This window comes from Dermochelys coriacea, chromosome 4 (genome assembly GCF_009764565.3).
Source record: "Dermochelys coriacea isolate rDerCor1 chromosome 4, rDerCor1.pri.v4, whole genome shotgun sequence".
NCBI lineage: Eukaryota > Metazoa > Chordata > Testudines > Dermochelyidae > Dermochelys > Dermochelys coriacea.
Window position 1 is genome coordinate 59,648,601 of NC_050071.1, and position 18,855 is coordinate 59,667,455.

The 18,855-nt window shown below is 40.0% G+C and overlaps 1 protein-coding gene across 8 annotated transcripts in view; it reads right to left on the reverse strand.

Moving 5' to 3' along the window:
- The window catches only part of LRBA (LPS responsive beige-like anchor protein), a 555,352-nt gene that overhangs the window by 505,069 nt on the left and 31,428 nt on the right, over positions 1-18,855 (reverse strand). The gene's annotated exons all lie outside the window — the stretch shown is intronic.

The following is an 18,855-nucleotide window of genomic DNA, read 5'->3' on the forward strand; positions in this document are numbered from 1 at the left end:
TAAGTAAAACATTTTCTAATACATTGTTAGTGAGAATTTCAGTAATCCATTTCTCCACTGTGACTCCCTGTCCTTCATTTTCATCCCATCAAAACAGTTAAATCTTAATTTCACTTAAACTTAAAAAGTTAGATCTTGAAATAAGATGTTGCCACTGGTTTCCTTTGATGAGTTGCCAGATATTTTTAGCTCTCTTCTTCATGATCCTACACCCCTCTCTGTAAAGACAAAACAGCACTGACTATAGACTAGTTCAGGAAGATGGAACTTAGATTTTCCCAGCTCTACCAATCCAGTTGTAATTCCAGTACTGAGTCTCACTATGAGGGAGGGACATTTCTCAGTTGTGCCACATTGTGTGGTAATGTGTAATATGCACAGATGGGGATTAAAAGGAAACCAAACTCATTTTCATTTATAAACTGATCAGGATATAAAACCAGGTCTGAGAATACAAAAATCCCTGAATCACATAATGTACATTATGAAAAAGGCAATTTTACTCTATTCTTATGCCACCAACAGACAAGAGATATTCTTCAGTCTGTCCCCTTTTGTCCAACTAAAATCTTTCTATCAGATTCTAAAATCAGGAAATCAACAACTGTTAGATAAGAGGCATCTGAAATAAAAACCTGACATAAGCAAACAATTAGCTAGCAAAATGTTCATTTTCTGTATCCATAATTGCCACTAAAGTAGACTTCTTGGCTTCTAACAGAAGTACTATGAAGAACAAGACAGCAGAGATTAGGTTAATTAACTGATCTGAACAGACTGCAGATCTCCACAGCCAAAAGCAGCATCTGCTGAGGCTTGACCTTTTTTGAAGCTTTATGCAACTTAATCAGCGAGTTTAAATTCCAAAACTCAGACACAAACCCAGATAATCCTGGAAATAATGTGGTTCCCAATATTGCAAGTTATTTTATTTTTTTTATTTATATTTGCAAAGAAAAAGCTTCTTCTGGAATGGCAACCAGCACTAGAATTTAGAAGGATGTTTTAACATTACTTACTTGCTCTCTCACTCGAATCAAAATGAAACGTAATCCCCTGGATGAAGCTACAACAGATATCCCAAAGAAGGCTGTAGCCAAACATAAAATGGTAATATGCAAGGTGGTGTTTCTTAGAATATCCTTTTCTTCTGAAAAGTGAGATTAACAGACAACAATCAATCTTTTTCCTCATCCACCCTTTCACTGAAATATCTGGCCCTAAAAAAATTGCTGGGATGGAACACGAAGAAAGTATCATCTTAAAAGGGAAAGGCTAATGCCACCAAAACAAAATGAAGAAAGGACAATCTCCTTAGCAATAAATTTAGACTCTGATATTCTTTGCTTTAGATTTAATTCTTTTTTAAATTTTGTCGAGAAGTTGCATGCCTACAAAATGTCTTTCATTTCTCTGGTTATTCAGGCAACTTTACATTTAATCCATCCTGGTGAAATTCTACACTTTTACTTACTGATAGCACAAGGAATGACAATTTCAAAGAAAAAAAATCACTCCATTTTATAATATCTAATATAAGCAAGACATCAGGACTTGAAGTGTAGTTCCATTGTGAAAAATACCTAAAAATGGCAGCAGGTTTTGATATTTACCATATCAATGTATCAACTCACAGCAAATATGCTTAGTTTACAAGTAAAGCAATGTTTTATTCAACTGCCCATCCCAAAAATTGAACCTGGGATCTAACAGTCAAGCTAGGTTCTTTCCTTCTGGGATATCACCACGAGCAATAAAATTTTCCAACTGAGTGCATTATCATCTTTGCAAATCCTTAGTGCTTTCAAATTAGGGTCTTGGCAATATCATTATCTTCAACTGGTTTCCACATGTGTAACAAGGTGCCACTGATGCTAGCCTCAGTAGAACAACACTTTAAGGGAAAAATTGAAGAAAAATCTGGAATTACTAACACTAAAACAAGGTATGACAAAGTGGTCTAATGCTGAGAATGACACAAATAGCACCATTATTAGATCATTGCATATATTAGAGTATTTTGATGTTCATAAATATTAGTTTCGAAAGAGAAAGAGTATGAAAAACATTTTTTATTTTAGACCTGGTCTACTAGTATCACTGTTTTGGTTAGATGTGTGATTTATTTTTACTGAAATAATTATATTGGTACAATTAGCGTAGTTATACCAGTATAGCTCATTACCATTCCCATAAAGAAAGAAGCCATACCAATATCAACACCATTATATCAATATATTTACATCCACATTAGGGTGATTAAAGCGGTACAATTTGTGCGTGTAGACAAGGCCTTATTTTATTTTTATTTTACCAATTAAGATCCAAAAATCTAGGTGCATTAAATTTTGCAAATTTCTGTAAAAGGTACGTACAAAAAGAAGGAATGACTGATTTTTCAGTTCATTGGCAGCATAAAAAAAATTTGGTTTGGGTTGAACAATCCAAAGTTTGAGAAAAATTTCAGCAAATTAAAAAAATCTGTTTGAGGTATTTTTAAAGAGCTAGCTTCATAGAACAGGAGGAGGGAAGGTGGTGGCGGCAGCACCACTCCCCTTATAGCCGTTAGCCCAGTGCTGAGGGCATACACCTGGGATATAAGAGACCCAGTTTCCATTTCCCCCACTACCTGATGTAGACACAGGATTTGAACTTGGGTCTCTCATTGCAGGAAAGCTTCTTAATCCACTGGACTATGGGACGCCATATTTAAGTAAGAGCTCTAGAGGTGCTCTAGAAGAGCATAAAAAGTAACGCCAATATTTAAGAAGAGCTCTAGAGGTGATCCCGGCAATTACAGACCGGTAAGTCAAACATCAGTACCAGGTAAATCAGTTGAAACAATAGTAAAGAATAAAACTGACACATAGAAGAACATAAATTGTTGTGCAAAAGTCAACATGGTTTCTCTAAAGGCAAATCATGTTTAACTAATCTATTAGAGTTCTTTGAAGGAGTCAACAAACATGTGGACAAGGGGGATCCAGTGGACATAGTGTACTTAGATTTCCAGAAAGCCTTTGCAAGGTCCCACATCAAAGGCTCTTACATAAATTAAGTTGTCATGGGATAAGAGGGAAGATCCTTTCATGGATTGAGAACTGGTTAAAAGACAGGGAACAAAGGGTCCGTAGGAATAAATGGTAAATTTTCAGAATGGAGAGGGATAACTAGTGGTGTTCCGCAAGGGTCAGTTCTAGACCAATCCCATTCAACTTATTCATAAATGATCTGGAGAAAGGGGTAAATAGTGAGGTGGCAAAGTTTGCAGACGATACTAAATTGCTCAAGATAGTTAAGACCAAAGCAGACTGTGAAGAACTTCAAAAAGATCTCACAAAACTAAGTGATTGGGCAACAAAATGGCAAATGAAATTTAATGTGGATAAATGTAAAGTAATGCACATTGGAAAAAATAACCCCAACTATACATACAATATGATGGGGGCTAATTTAGCTACAACTAATCAGGAAAGAGATCTTGAAGTCATTGTGGATAGCTCTTTGAAGACGTCCACGCAGTGTGCAGAGGCAGTCAAAAAAGCAAATGGGATGTTAGGAATCATTAAAAAAAAGGGATAGAGAATAAGACGGAGAATATCTTATTGCCTTTATATAAATCCATGGTACGCCCGCATCTTGAATACTGCATATAGATGTGGTCTCCTCATCTCAAAAAAGATATACTGGCATTAGAAAAGGTTCAGAGAGGGCAACTAAAATGATTAGGGGTTTGGAACAGGTCCCATATGAGGAGAGATTAAAGAGGCTAGAACTTTTCATCTTGGAAAAGAGAAGACTAAGGGGGGGGGATCTGATAGAGGCATATAAAATCATGAATGGGTGGAGAAAGTGAATAAGGAAAAGTTATTTACTTGTTCCCATAATATAAGAACTTTTGGGCCACCAAATGAAATTAATGGGCAGCAGGTTTAAAACAAATAAAAAAGTTCTTCTTCACACAGCACACAGTCAATCTGTGGAACTCCTTGCCTGAGAAAGTTGTGAAGGCTAGGACTACAACAGGGTTTAAAAGAGAACTGGATAAATTCATGGAGGTTAAGTCCATTAATGGCTATTAGCCAGGATGGGTAAGGAATGGTGTCCCTAGCCTCTGTTTGTCAGAGGGTGGAGATGGATGGCAGGAGAGAGATAACTAGATCATTACCTGTTAGGTTCACTCCCTCTGGGGCACCTGGCATTGGCCACGGTCAGTAGAGAGGATACTGGTCTGGATGGACCTGGATGTTCTTAACTGGAATTTGTATGAACCACACCTCACTCTCTGAGGCTCAATGATTATTCATTGTCATTCATACTCAGATTCCAAGGCCAGAAGGGACCATTGTGCTCATCTCACCTGACCAGTGCAACACAGGCTGTAGAACTTCCCCAAAATAATTCCTAGAGTAGATTTTAAAAAAAAAAAAAAAAAATCAATTTAAACAGGAGAGACTGATACCCACAGCAGAATATTCCATAGTCTAGTGAATAGGGTACTCTCCTGCAACGCAGGAGACTCAAGTTCAGATCCCATCTCCAGATGGCAGAGGGGGAATTGAACCATGTCTCCCACATCCCAGTGCTTTAACCACTGGGCTAAAGATTACAAGAAGGGTGGCAACGGCACCACCTCTTCCTCCCTCCATTTTGTGAATGGTGCCTAAGTTGCAGAAAAACATTTTGGTTGAAACTATTTGGTGAATTTGCATCAAATATGCAATTAGTTTTGGGTTAACCAAAGCTGCATTTATGGCAAATAAACTATTAATCAGAAAAATGTCATCCTGCTCTTTGGACAAATCCTGTAGCTTATTCACATTCTTTCACATTGCAAAATAACCCAACTTTAAAAAAAAGCACCCTGCCCTCCCCAAGCAGAGAGTCATTTTTCCAGTCCCCCAAATCTTGATTATTTTTTTCCTCTCTAATATATTATCTTAGGAGTTACTTTCAGTAACAGTAAACAAAACTATTTCAGACAAAAAAGTGTTGACTGTCCATTTAACATTAACTTTTAAAAATAATTAACTTTCAGGTTGCATTTTACCTTCCTAAATGATGAATTTTAAGATTATTTATCAAATTTGTTCCTGCATCTCACTATCCTGTTCATGTAGTTTAAAAAGCCTGACATTTCTACAAGATGATAGTTCGTTCGTTCGTTCGTTCCACAATTTTTGGGGGGGTGTTACTTCGGTGAGATAAGCTACATGGAAAGAAAAGGGACAGGAAGTGGGCCAAGGGGGTACGGGCAGGGGAGGGGAGAATAAGAGCAGGTGTGGAGTAAAGATTAGGTGCCAAGACTAAGGGAGGGGAAGGAGGGGGTTGGCACAAAATAGCCAATCAGCACAGGGCAGAGAAAGTCCAGTCAAAACTGTAGAAAGTTCACTGAATAATGGTCATGGAAACAATTTCAGACTGTCCCATAAAAAACATTAGATATTGCTCCCACTTAGCATATCTCAAGTTGCACCTATATAGCTTCTCATGCCTACCAACAGTGTGTACTCCAAACAGTCAGAAAATATTCCCATCCAGACTTTAGGTTTTAAACAGATGCAAAAGTCTTGTTAAGTTTGTAGTGATAGAACTTTACTCATTGATTCTACCATCTGGTCAAGTTGATGCTACCAGAAATTGCACAGGCTTAAATGTAAGACAGCAGCAGCATATAGGTCAGATGCAGTTCCTATTTCTCCCAAAGGTAAAGAAGCTATTAACACTGATTGACAGCCATTGATATAATGGTCTGAATCAAGCATTAACAGCAATTAATTAAAAATAATAAGTTTCAGCAAGCAGTCTTCACAGGCTGGCTAGTTTTTGTAAGACAACAGTAATTCATTACAAAGTTAACAGCTTTGAAACTAATAGTTGAGTTTTACCTAGAATATTAATTTGCTGTTTCCAGTAAGGAGAAAAAAAACCTGCTTCACAAGGGAATGTTTTCTTCAAAAACCCAGTTTAATCTTACTGTTCATCTTATGTTATTAATTTTAAGTGGTTACAGTAGAACCTCAGAATTACAAACACCAGAGATATGAACTGACCGATCAACCACACACCACATTTTGAACCAGAAATAGTATTCTGGCTAGTCACAAAACACTGGACATTAAACATAAGCACTTCTTTGGTTAATAAACATTTATTGTTTCTTCCACTAACCCTTCTGTATAGCTCGTTAATTTGTTCACAGAGAACAACTATCAGGCTGAGCTCACAGAAAGACATTAGTGAGCTGCACAAACCAATATGATCAGTACCAGAACCATTTGCTAAGGAGGAAAAATTTGATGTTGAAGTAGGCACAGCAGAGGAGGCAAATAGCAATAAGGGAAAAGAAAACAGCAAAAGGAAAAGATCAGACAAATAACTCGTCTTACACCTAACATGGAATATTTATTTTTCATTTTAAAACAGAAAGATTACGTGGTGATTTACCACCTCTGTCAATCAGCATCAGGTAAATTGAATGCCACACATCAAACTTTCCTAAAAGTAGCAAAGGTAGCATGTGATTGGAGCCTGTCCAAAAAGCACACTCCAAAATAGCATATTAAATTTATATATTCTATATCAGCACACAATACTATGAGTATATATAATTTTAAATAATCCAAAGCAAAACCACCTGCATTCTCAGTCATAATAGGATTGTACACATCTTTAGATGCTTACTAACAGGTCTACCAGTATACAAAAACACAACTGATGAGCACCATCTTATGGGCATTTGAGGTAACAGATTCTGAAGGCCAAGAAACTATTACTGTAAATCTCTAATATTCAGATGCGTGAAAGATAACCACACAACGTTTTCTCCTCCTTTTCCCAAACACATCCAAATGAAGTAATACATGAACTATTTTAAGAAGAATGTAGTTTAAATGTTTAAAGATACTTATATTTGATTTGCACTTTAATATTGCACAACTTTAATACAGATTTATCTGAAACTGAATCTTAAATTGCTCTTATTGCTAATCTGTGAATACATTTGATATGCCTATTACTTTGGCATCCAGGTTAAGAAATATTGTCCTAGTCAGTGAAGCCAGATTTTTAAAAGTATTCAGGCACCTAAAGATTAAGAGAGGTGCTTAATCAGATATTCACAAGTGCCTAGGCACTTATCTGCATCTTCAGGCACATAAATATCTTTAAAAAGCTGGCCCTACGTGAATTAGAATTTTATTACATGAGAATGAAGGGCAAAAATTAAATGTGTTGAAGAACATCGTGAGGACAGCAACACTGATGATTACATTTTAGCATCCATCTAAGGAGGTTTTCAATAAAGTTGAAAAAGGAACATATGGGAAAAAGTCATTCTGAAACTAGTTTATTTCCCCAATACTAGTTTATCTCTACTGTTACTCACACCTTCTTGTCAACTGTCTCTAATGAGCCATTCTCTAACCACTTCAAAAGTTATTTTTCCTCCTTTGGTATCCTGCTGTTAATTGGTTTTTGTTTTTAGACTGACCTCACACTTGGTAAAGCAACCCCCATCCTTTCATGTATTTATACCTGCTCCTGTATTTTCACTCAATGCATCTGATGAAGTGGGTTCTAACCCACAAAAGCTTATGCCCAAATAAATTTGTTAGTCTCTAAGGTGCCACAACGACTTCTCATTAGTTTTTAAGTATTACTATTTATTTTCCTTTACGATTCAGTGAAGGAAAGTCAACCATAATTTGTTTCGATACTGAATGAAACCATAATGACTGCTCTTTTATATCGCTCCCTTAAGTGCTGGCAGGCTACAAATGTTACTTTCCTTAAGGCAGTAGTATGGGCTATGCTAGTTTGAGTACTTGATGCCCGAAAAATACAATTATTCTGTCACCTGAAATTTTACCCAGTAAGAGCGATACCTCTGTGTCAGCTTCTCCAACAGTTCAGGATACGAAGACCCATGTGCTGAAGCTCACAGTATTTTAATCAAATGTCTTTTTTTAATGAAGAGGAAGACAAATTCAGTAATCATAAAAAGTAGTAAATGTAGGCTAAGTAAAACAAAACACACCATGCAGATGGAATAAGGGAAGTCAACTAACATGCTACTGTCATCATAGTTTGCAATACTTATTATAACACAGAAGAGCCCCCCAAAAAGGGGTGTTAATCTCTGTTTTGGTGGGATGGCGTTGAGAACTGAGTGGAGGGTTAGGGCAAAGCAAGTCTTGTAGACCTTTACGTTCTCAAAGAACAAAGATTTTAAATTGCAAAAGTATTTAAAAAGCAATAATTCCTAAAGAAACAAGGTTTTGCAATTCCCTTAGTCATTTAACAAAGGAACCATGTTTACATACTTTACAAAGTTAATTCATGAATCTATTGACAAGGATAATAGTAATGCCATTTATCTCTCAGGTTTCAGAGTAGCAGCCGTGTTAGTCTGTATTCGCAAAAAGAAAAGAAGTACTTGTGGCACCTTAAAGACTAACAAATTTATTAGAGCATAAGCTTTCGTGAGCTACAGCTCACTTCATCGGATGCATTTGGTGGAAAAAACAGAGGAGAGATTTATACACACACACACACACACACACACACACACAGAACATGAAACAATGGGTTTATCATACACACTGTAAGGAGAGTGATCACTTAAGATAAGCCATCACCAGCAGCGGGGGGGGGGGGGGGGGGGGGGGAACCTTTCATGGTGACAAGCAAGGTAGGCTAATTCCAGCAGTTAACAAGAATATCAGAAAAGGAGTACTTGTGGCACCTTAGAGACTAACAAATTTATTAGAGCATAAGCTTTCGTGAGCTACAGCTCACTTCATCGGATGCATCCGATGAAGTGAGCTGTAGCTCACGAAAGCTTATGCTCTAATAAATTTGTTAGTCTCTAAGGTGCCACAAGTACTCCTTTTCTTTTTGAGAATACAGACTAACACGGCTGCTACTCTGAAACCTAAGAATATCAGAGGAACAGTGGGGGGGGGGGAAGAAATACCATGGGGAAATAGTTTTACTTTGTGTAATGACTCATCCATTCCCAGTCTCTATTCAAGCCCAAGTTAATTGTATCCAGTTTGCAAATTAATTCCAATTCAGCAGTGATCACTCTCCTTACAGTGTGTATGATAAACCCATTGTTTCATGTTCTCTGTGTGTGTGTGTATATAAATCTCTCCTCTGTTTTTTCCACCAAATGCATCCGATGAAGTGAGCTGTAGCTCACGAAAGCTTAGAGAGTGATCACTGCTGAATTGGAATTAATTTGCAAACTGGATACAATTAACTTAGGCTTGAATAGAGACTGGGAATGGATGAGTCATTACACAAAGTAAAACTATTTCCCCATGGTATTTCTCCCTCCCACCCCATCCCACCCCACCCCCCACTGTTCCTCTGATATTCTTGTTAACTGCTGGAATTAGCCTACCTTGCTTGTCACCATGAAAGGTTTTCCTCCTTTCCGCCCCCTGCTGCTGGTGATGGCTTATCTTAAGTGATCACACTCCTTACAGTGTGTATGATAAACCCATTGTTTCATGTTCTCTGTGTGTGTATATAAATCTCTTCTGTTTTTTCCACCAAATGCATCCGATGAAGTGAGCTGTAGCTCACGAAAGCTTATGCTCTAATAAATTTGTTAGTCTCTAAGTTGCCACAAGTACTCCTTTTCATTTATCTCTCAGTGTCCCTGGAAACAAAGATGATCTGTTCATGAGCATGTGGACCAAACACCTGTGTCTCAGTTTCATCTTGCAAGTCTGAAGAGAGGTTTGATAAATAATATGACCTGGCAGATTAAGGCAAACATTCATTTACGATAGAACATTTTCCTCACTTACACAGCTAGGTTTCCACCCTTAGGAGAAACACTAGTTCAAACACTGAATAGGGACAAGTAGTAAAGTCACTAACTTTCACTTGTGTTAAGAGCAAAGAGTGGAAAAGCACAGAAGCAGGTAAACAACATGCATTTAGTGAAGATGAATATACCCTGAAATCAGAGTAGCAGCCATGTTAGTCTGTATTCGCAACAAGAAAAGGAGTACTTGTGGCACCTTAGAGACTAACAAATTTATTAGAGCATAAGCTTTCGTGAGCTACAGCTGTAGCTCACGAAAGCTTATGCTCTAATAAATTTATTAGTCTCTAAGGTGCCACAAGTACTCCTTTTCTTTATACCCTGGAATATACATATGTAGCTGTGGATTCAGTTTAGAAAGAGCAGGTTGCCCTGGTTAGAAAACCTAAGAATGAGAAAGCCAGTTAAGACCCCTTCCATTTTAGACAGCATCATCTCAGTAAAGAGACTCTAGAAGACATGGATTTGTGAATAATTAAATTGGTTCTTGATACCTACAACTTTGTTCATTATAGTTTACTATACAACTTTTTGACAAAGTGTCTTGTTCTAGTCTTAAACTGTAAACAGATAACATGGAAGGTGCTTCAAAGTAATTAAGCTAGAGCCACTGTGAAACTGGTAATTGAGAGCTGATGTTAATGATACAATACAGAAGTCATATCCATTTTAATAGGACTTTGTGCACTCTGTTAAAAAATGAACAACAGGGAAATACTATTAAACACTTAAAACACATTTGAATTTAAAAATAAAAGCATTCTCACATAGGACCCTTGTTACAGGAAGTAGAATTATGAGTTGGTGCATTCAGAACTACTGCTTTCAATTCTTACCTCTGATCACTGAGCATTTTAATTTTAAAAGAGTTAAAAACTATTAATACTGAATAGTAGAATTCATTGTGTATTAAATAAAAAGTGATGAAAATTACTGCCATGGCCAAATGTTACAGCAACCATTAAATGCAACCACATCCAATACTGTAAGTGTTAAGTCTTACCACAGCCATCTCTTTCCCCAACCCTGCTCATCTAATTAGCACTCTGCTTACTGCTTATTGTTATTAGTGCTATCCAATAAAGCTAAAAGGCTCATTCGTGGCTTTATAAGCCAGTGGAACCCTGCCCTTCTGTTCAGGGCTTGTTCCAAACAGCCTGCGTTTCTACCAACCCTGCCAAAATTTGGCCTGCCGTTTGAATTCCATGAGAACTCACAACTTTTCTTCCATTATAAAACAGGAGTACTTGTGGCACCTTAGAGACTAACGAATTTATTTAAGCTCACGAAAGCTTATGCTCAAATAAATTTGTTAGTCTCTAAGGTGCCACAAGTACAACAAATTTATTTGAGCATAAGCTTTCGTGAGCTTAAATAAATTCGTTAGTCTCTAAGGTGCCACAAGTACTCCTTTTCTTTTTGCGGATACAGACTAACACGGCTGCTACTCTGAAATCTTCCATTATAGGACACTTCATTTTTTAATGCAAAAAGAAGACATGAATCTCACAGATATATGGTCTCAGCACAACTACAACAGTATTTTTAAAATATTAAATTGCTGTATAAAAATCTATAGGCATTTTCTCAATCAAGCAATGGCAGTAAGCATTGCGGACTAGAGCCCAGCATAGCCTCACACTTGAATATCCTGACTCGTACATATCAAATCAAGAGCAAAGTATTGCAAAGAGCAAAGGATTGCTACCCCTTTATAGAATTAAAATCTTTCACTACAGGGGTTGTGATCTGTTGAATAATGTTATCCTGTTTATATATGCATATTGTCATTGTATATGAAGTTATGAATCTTTGCTATATGCTTGTAACACACACAAGATAGATTTACATAAAGCCAGCCATGGTTGATGGGCCATTAAAAAGAATCAACTCTTCCAAAGGGCCTCTCCTAAAGACAGCATGTAGACCAGGGGTGGGCAAACTTTTGGGCCACATCTGGGTGGGGAAATTGTATGCAGGGCTGGGGCAGGCAGTTGGGGTGCAGGAGGTGTTGCTATATGCAGGAATGGGCTCAGGGCAAGGGATTGGAGCAGAGGAGGGGTGCAGACTGCGGGAGGAAGCTCAGGGCACGGGGTTGGGCTGCAGGAGGGGTGCAAGGTGCAGGCAAGGGGCTTAGGGAGTTGGGGGACAGGGTGCAGGAGGAGTTCGGGTTCCAGCACCGCTTATCTAAAGTGGCTCCGGGGTGGCAGCGGCGCACACCGGGGCCAGGGCAGGCTCCCTGCACACTTGTCCTAGCCCCATGCCATGCCACGCCACGCCGGGAAGCAGCCAGCACCACGTCCCTGCGTGGCCCCTAGGGGATGGGGGGGGCCACATGGCTCCACGTGCTGCCCTTGCCATGCCTCCAGGTACCTCCCCGAAGCTCCCATTGGCGCGGTTCCTCCTTCCCGGCCAATGGGAGCTGTGGGGAGTGGTGCCTAGAGGCAAGGGCAACACACAGAGCCCTCTGCCCTTCTCCCCGCCCCTGAGGCCCCAGGGACATGGTGCTGGCCACTTCTGAGAGTGGTGCAGGGCCTATGGCACCACAGGGGGCAATCCCCCGGGTCGGATCCAAAGCCCCGAGGGGCAAGATCTGGCCCACAGGCCGTAGTTTGCCCACCCCTGATGTAGACAATAGATGCCTCATCACTCAGCAAGGGCACAAAGAACATGTGATCCCCGACTCCATGTTTGAGACAGTAACTGTCCATGCACATGGGCTGAGGATACAAATGGTGACTTTCCTGCTCCACAGCTCTAGACTATGATTTTGAACAAAGGGAAGCTTTGAACAATGGACTGAGGACCCTATATTTGGGATGAACCAGAGAGACTTATTACAAACTGGTAGATTTAACATCACTGCTATTATCCTGATCTACAAACTTTGCAATCAACTGTAATGTATATGATCTCTTTTAATCATATAATAACTTCCTTTTTATTAATAAATCTTTAGTTAATTAACTAAAGATTGACTGCAGAGTGATATTTGGTAAGATCCTGAAGTGTATATATTTACCTGCAGTGAGTGTCTGGTTCTTTGGAAATGGCAGAATCCAATGTGTGTGACTTCTGGTTTTAATAATCATTTATCACAGAAGTTTGATTTGTCTGGGTGATGCATGAAGGGCTAAAGGGCCTGAAGAAGACAGTCTGTGGCTCCACAGTAACTAATACAGTATTCTAGAAGCATACATTTGTTACTAGACTGGTGAAGTCTTATGACAGAATACACTGTGGAGTATGACCTGTATTCTGGCAGTCTGACCGGAGACTGGCAGTCTTAGCTGTGTCCCATACCAGGCAGCATGACAGTTACAAGCAGGGACTTTTTTTCCCCCAACCAGAGGATTACCATTTGCAATGTTGAAACACCAGTAGTGATTCTGGGGGACCCAGCCTACCCCTTGCTCATGAAGTCATACACTGGCCATCCTGACAGCAGCAAGGGACGATTCAATTACCCATTCAGAAAGTACAGAATGACAGTTGAATGTGCTTTTGGTAGACTGAAGGGGACACTGGTGTTTACTCACAAGATTGGATCTCAGTGAGAAAAATATCGTAATGGTTATAGCTGCCTGCTGTATCCTGCATAATATCTGTGAAAGAGGTTAAAAGTTGCCACCAGGATGGAGGTAGAGCATCTGTCTGCTGATTATGAACAGCCAGACACAAGGGCTAGTAGAAGAACTCAACATGGAGCAATATGTCTCAGGGAGGCCTTTAAGGAATACTTGAACAGTGAGCTACAGCAATGTGGTGCAGTGTACTATGCTCTATCTGGCCCTGCTATCTTGGGGCCTGTTAGGAATCGTGTGGTGCTTGGTGCACATCTATGAATACAAACACTGACAATGCACCAATTAATTTTGCAGGGCTCATACATTTATGATTATTATAGTGTATGTGTTTGTCACTGATCCTGGATTCTGTCAAACTGTACAATAACAAATAAGTGGGTGCTTTCAGAAGTGCTAGACACTCTACAGCATATGTTGTGAACTAATAAAGATAAGTTATGTTCCAAATTATAGAATTTTATTCAGTACTAAAATTAGTGAAAACAAGAGGGGGCAATTTAAAAGCAAATTCATTAAAAACTTAATATATTAACAGAACAGAACTTATCAAGTGGAAAGAACATTCATGTCCATTTTAGCAACACAGAGCTACCATGGCTTTCACAGGTCAGTTATGTGAAGCTGTGATTGTCCTTTATGTCCCCCTGTATAGAGTGGTAGGAATAGGAGGTAAGAATGTGGCCTTTGATGCCATGTAGAATATTGCAGAGCGGAAGGTGCTGTAATGGAGTTTTCCATGAACTAAAAAGGGAGATGAGCCTTACAATCTGACCCAGCACTAGCTTACAGGATGTCATGGAACAGGTCATCCCAAGCTCTCTTCTTTCTCCTCCTTATCTGGCTCAAACATTCTGCAGGGGTGGAGGGAGAACCCCTCAAGGCCACAATGGCAACAGCTGCAGATAACACACACACAGGTATTGTTGTCAGTATAGTCACAATGGAAACCAACACTTAAGATTCTGAACTCCTTTCTCTTGCACTCCCGTAAAGTTTTCAACAGGACATGCATACCAACACTTGTGCTTCAGAGCGTTTGCCACTCTCAGCACCAGCCATGGTGAATATGACCAGCCACGGGTGAGGGAAATGCGGAGGAAATTGCTTTGTTGTATTACACTGATTATACTGAACACTAGCACCATTTTCCACATGGTGATGATGTTAGCAGCTAATTCACTCCTGACGGTGTTTAAATTTAAAAAAAAAGGGGGGGGGGACCCACAGCTGCTGCCGACATTCAGAAGCCACCCAGGCCCATATGCAGCTACCCTGTGTACTGCAACAGTACCTGCAAAGTTATCATTGATTGGTGTGAGAAACTGTCCTATGAGAGGTTTCAGAGTAGCAGCCGTGTTAGTCTGTATTCGCAAAAAGAAAAGGAGTACTTGTGGCACCTTAGAGACTAACAAATTTAGCTCACTTCATCGGATGCTGTAGCTCACGAAAGCTTATGCTCTAATAAATTTGTTAGTCTCTAAGGTGCCACAAGTACTCCTTTTCTTTTTGAGAAACAACTCTGACATCATAATCAAAAAGGCTGACAAAGGAGGTGCTGTCGTCATCATGAATAGGTCGGAATATGAACAAGAGGTTACTAGGCAGCTCTCCAACACCACTTTCTACAAGCCATTACCCTCTGATCCCACTGAGAGTTACCAAAAGAAACTACAGCATTTGCTCAAGAAACTCCCTGAAAAAGCACAAGAACAAATCCGCACAGACACACCCCTAGAACCCCGACCTGGGGTATTCTATCTGCTACCCAAGATCCATAAACCTGAAAATCCTGGACGCCCAATCATCTCAGGCATTGGCACCCTGACAGCAGGATTGTCTGGCTATGTAGACTCCCTCCTCAGGCCCTACATTACCAGCACTCCCAGCTATCTTCGAGACACCACTGACTTCCTGAGGAAACTACAGTCCATTGGTGATCTCCCTAAAAACACCATCCTAGCCACTATGGATGTAGAAGCCCTCTACACCAACGTTCCACACAAAGATGGACTACAAGCCCTCAGGAACAGTATCCCCGATACTGTCACGGCTAACCTGGTGGCTGAACTTTGTGACTTTGTCCTCACCCATAACTATTTCACATTTGGGGACAATGTACACCTTCAAATCAGCGGCACTGCGATGGGTACCCGCATGGCCCCACAGTATGCCAACATTTTTATGGCTGACTTAAAACAACGCTTCCTCAGCTCTCGTCCCCTAATGCCCCTACTCTACTTGCGCTACATTGATGACATCATCATCTAGACCCATGGAAAAGAAGCCCTTGAGGAATTCCACCAGGATTTCAACAATTTCCATCCCACCATCAACCTCAGCCTGGACCAGTCCACACAAGAGATCCACTTCCTGGACACTACGGTGCTAATAAGCGATGGTCACATAAACACCACCCTATATCCGAAACCTACTGACCGCTATTCCTACCTACATGCCTCTAGCTTTCATCCAGATCATACCACTCGATCCGTTGTCTACAGCCAAGCTCTACGATATAACCGCATTTGCTCCAACCCCTCAGACAGAGACAAACACCTACAAGATCTCTATCGTGCATTCCTACAACTACAATACCCACCTGCTGAAGTGAAGAAACAGATTGACAGAGCCAGAAGAGTACCCAGAAGTCACCTACTACAGGACAGGCCCAACAAAGAAAACAACAGAATGCCACTAGCCATCACTTTCAGCCCCCACCTAAAACCTCTCCAACGCATCATCAAGGATCTACAACCTATCCTGAAGGACGACCCATCACTCTCACAGATCTTGGGAGACAGGCCAGTCCTTGCTTACAGACAGCCCCCCAATCTGAAGCAAATACTCACCAGCAACCACACACCACACAACAGAACCACTAACCCAGGAACCTATCCTTGCAATGAAGCCCATTGCCAACTCTGTCCACATATCTATTCAGGGGACATCATCATAGGGCCTAATCACATCAGCCACACTATCAGAGGCTCGTTCACCTGCGCATCTACCAATGAGATATATGCCATCATGTGCCAGCAATGCCCCTCTGCCATGTACATTGGTCCAACTGGACAGTCTCTACGTAAAAGAATGAATGGACACAAATCAGACGTCAAGAATTATAACGTTCAAATACCAGTTGGAGAACACTTCAATCTCTCTGGTCACTCGATTACAGACCTAAGAGTGGCTATCCTTCAACAAAGCAGCTTCAAATACAGACTCCAACGAGAGACTGCTGAATTGGAATTAATTTGCAAACTGGATACAATTAACTTAGGCTTGAATAGAGACTGGGAATGGATGAGTCATTACACAAAGTAAAACTATTTTCCCATGGTATTTCTCCCCCCCACCCCACCCCACCCCCCACTGTTCCTCAGATATTCTTGTTAACTGCTGGAAATAGCCTACCTTGCTTGGCACCATGAAAGGTTTTCCTCCTTTCCCCCCCTGCTGCTGCTGATGGCTTATCTTAAGTGATCACTCTCCTTACAGTGTGTATGATAAACCCATTGTTTCATGTTCTCTGTGTGTGTATATCAATCTCCCCTCTGTTTTTTCCACCAAATGCATCCGATGAAGTGAGCTGTAGCTCACGAAAGCTTATGCTTTAATCAATTTGTTAGTCTCTAAGGTGCCACAAGTACTCCTTTTCTGTTTGTGAATACAGACTAACACGGCTGCTACTCTGAAAACAGCTCAACATTGTGAGCTATCTGCTGTGCAAAAGACACACTGATTTGCATGTTTCTGTGGTGCAGAGTACTGTTATGAGACAGTACATGAAGCTTTCCTTAAGAGCTAAAACCAACAGCCTCGTACTCTACTGAAAAAAGTCTTAATCTATATCTCTCAAGAATTTTTATTCCCCTAGGTCATGTTTTAATTTCTGAAACCTAATTTCAGCTTTTAGGTCACTGCATGTTCAGTTGTCTTTTTCAAAAAACAGATTACTTTTCTATGATAAATCAAGACATCAGGCATAATTTGAATTGTTTATATATAGTAGCTAAAAATGTCCCTATATGAGTTATGTCACACCACAAGTGACTGACTTGGCATACACAAACCTAGCTACATGCTGTTCCCTCTGCATGATCTAGTTAGATCTGCTTTCCAGGCCTAGTGTTCCATATCATCATCCCTCATTGAGCTGTGGAATACAGTATTGTTAGAGGAAGTAACTTGAAAAACCAAGTTTAGACCATTTGGACTGTTGTCCATTCTCTTGTTCACACAGTTTTTATTAGTCTTGATATATTCCACTTAACACAGGACCAGTTTCGTTATATGCAACTAGATCTTAGTAACTTTCAACTAAAAGTTCTGAATATTTTTGAAAATATTTTATTAAAACTATTTACATTTGCTTGTAATGTTATACACATGTAGTGCAATGTGGAATCATGTTTATTAAAAGTTGAAAAAGAGCAAGAAGCAACAGACTTTGGAGTCTTGTACTAGTAGTAGGTCCTCTGTAGGAGTACTCAGTGAAAGTATCACAACTTCACTCTTCTGAGACACAGAGGAGCAGTTTACCAGGAGCATAAAGGTCACACGTTTGACGTAAGGGAATATAGCAGAGCAGTCCTGATCTCTTAGTGGGATGTGTAGTTTGAGGGAGACTACTCACGTAAGCATGCAAGACTTCTATCTTCATATGTGCAGCAGGCCATTCTGCTGAAGTAAAAATGGAAAACCAGCATGTGGGAGGACTCAGTCTCCTTGAAGGTCACCCAAGGGTTGCCACAGGCTGTTTTACACAATTCTATTCTAATCCATCCTTAATGTGAAAGATAATATGCAGTGTTCATTTTAATTTGACATGGCTTAGTTAAAAAAAAAACTTCCACTCAACTTTGAGGTGGTGACAGAAATTTGCAAACCTCAAAAATACAAGGCAGGCTGATCATCTCCATCCAGGACTGATGGAGATTAGTCTCCAGCCCTCATCCACCATGACTTGGAAACGTGCCCCAAACGTATGAGGTAGTGATAATGGGCAGGCACTGCTATTTCAGCACCCTTTGGGCCTGTGCTTAGCTGTTTCTTCTTGGAAATTTTGGTTTGGAAAAGACTTAGCCAAATCCTTATAGAGAAATAAGTTACATAGGCTCATATACCATACATATCACCCCAGGATCTTTATGAGAAAGCCTAAAAATAGCAAAGGGGAAAAACAACAAAAAGGAAATGCGAGTTGTCACAGAAGCTCTGGGGTAAGAAGTTCAATGGGAGCTCTGGAGCCCTAATACTAGTGCAGAAAGTAGAAAGTTCTGCCATTTTCAGCCAGTAGGTTTCAGCCTACCAGCCATCTTACTCCATCCACAAAGCTTGTGGTAGTAAAAGTCATCATACTTTTGGGACAGACAGACAGACACAAAAAGAAAGAAGGAGGTAGCAATTTAAGTACTCCTTTTTTGG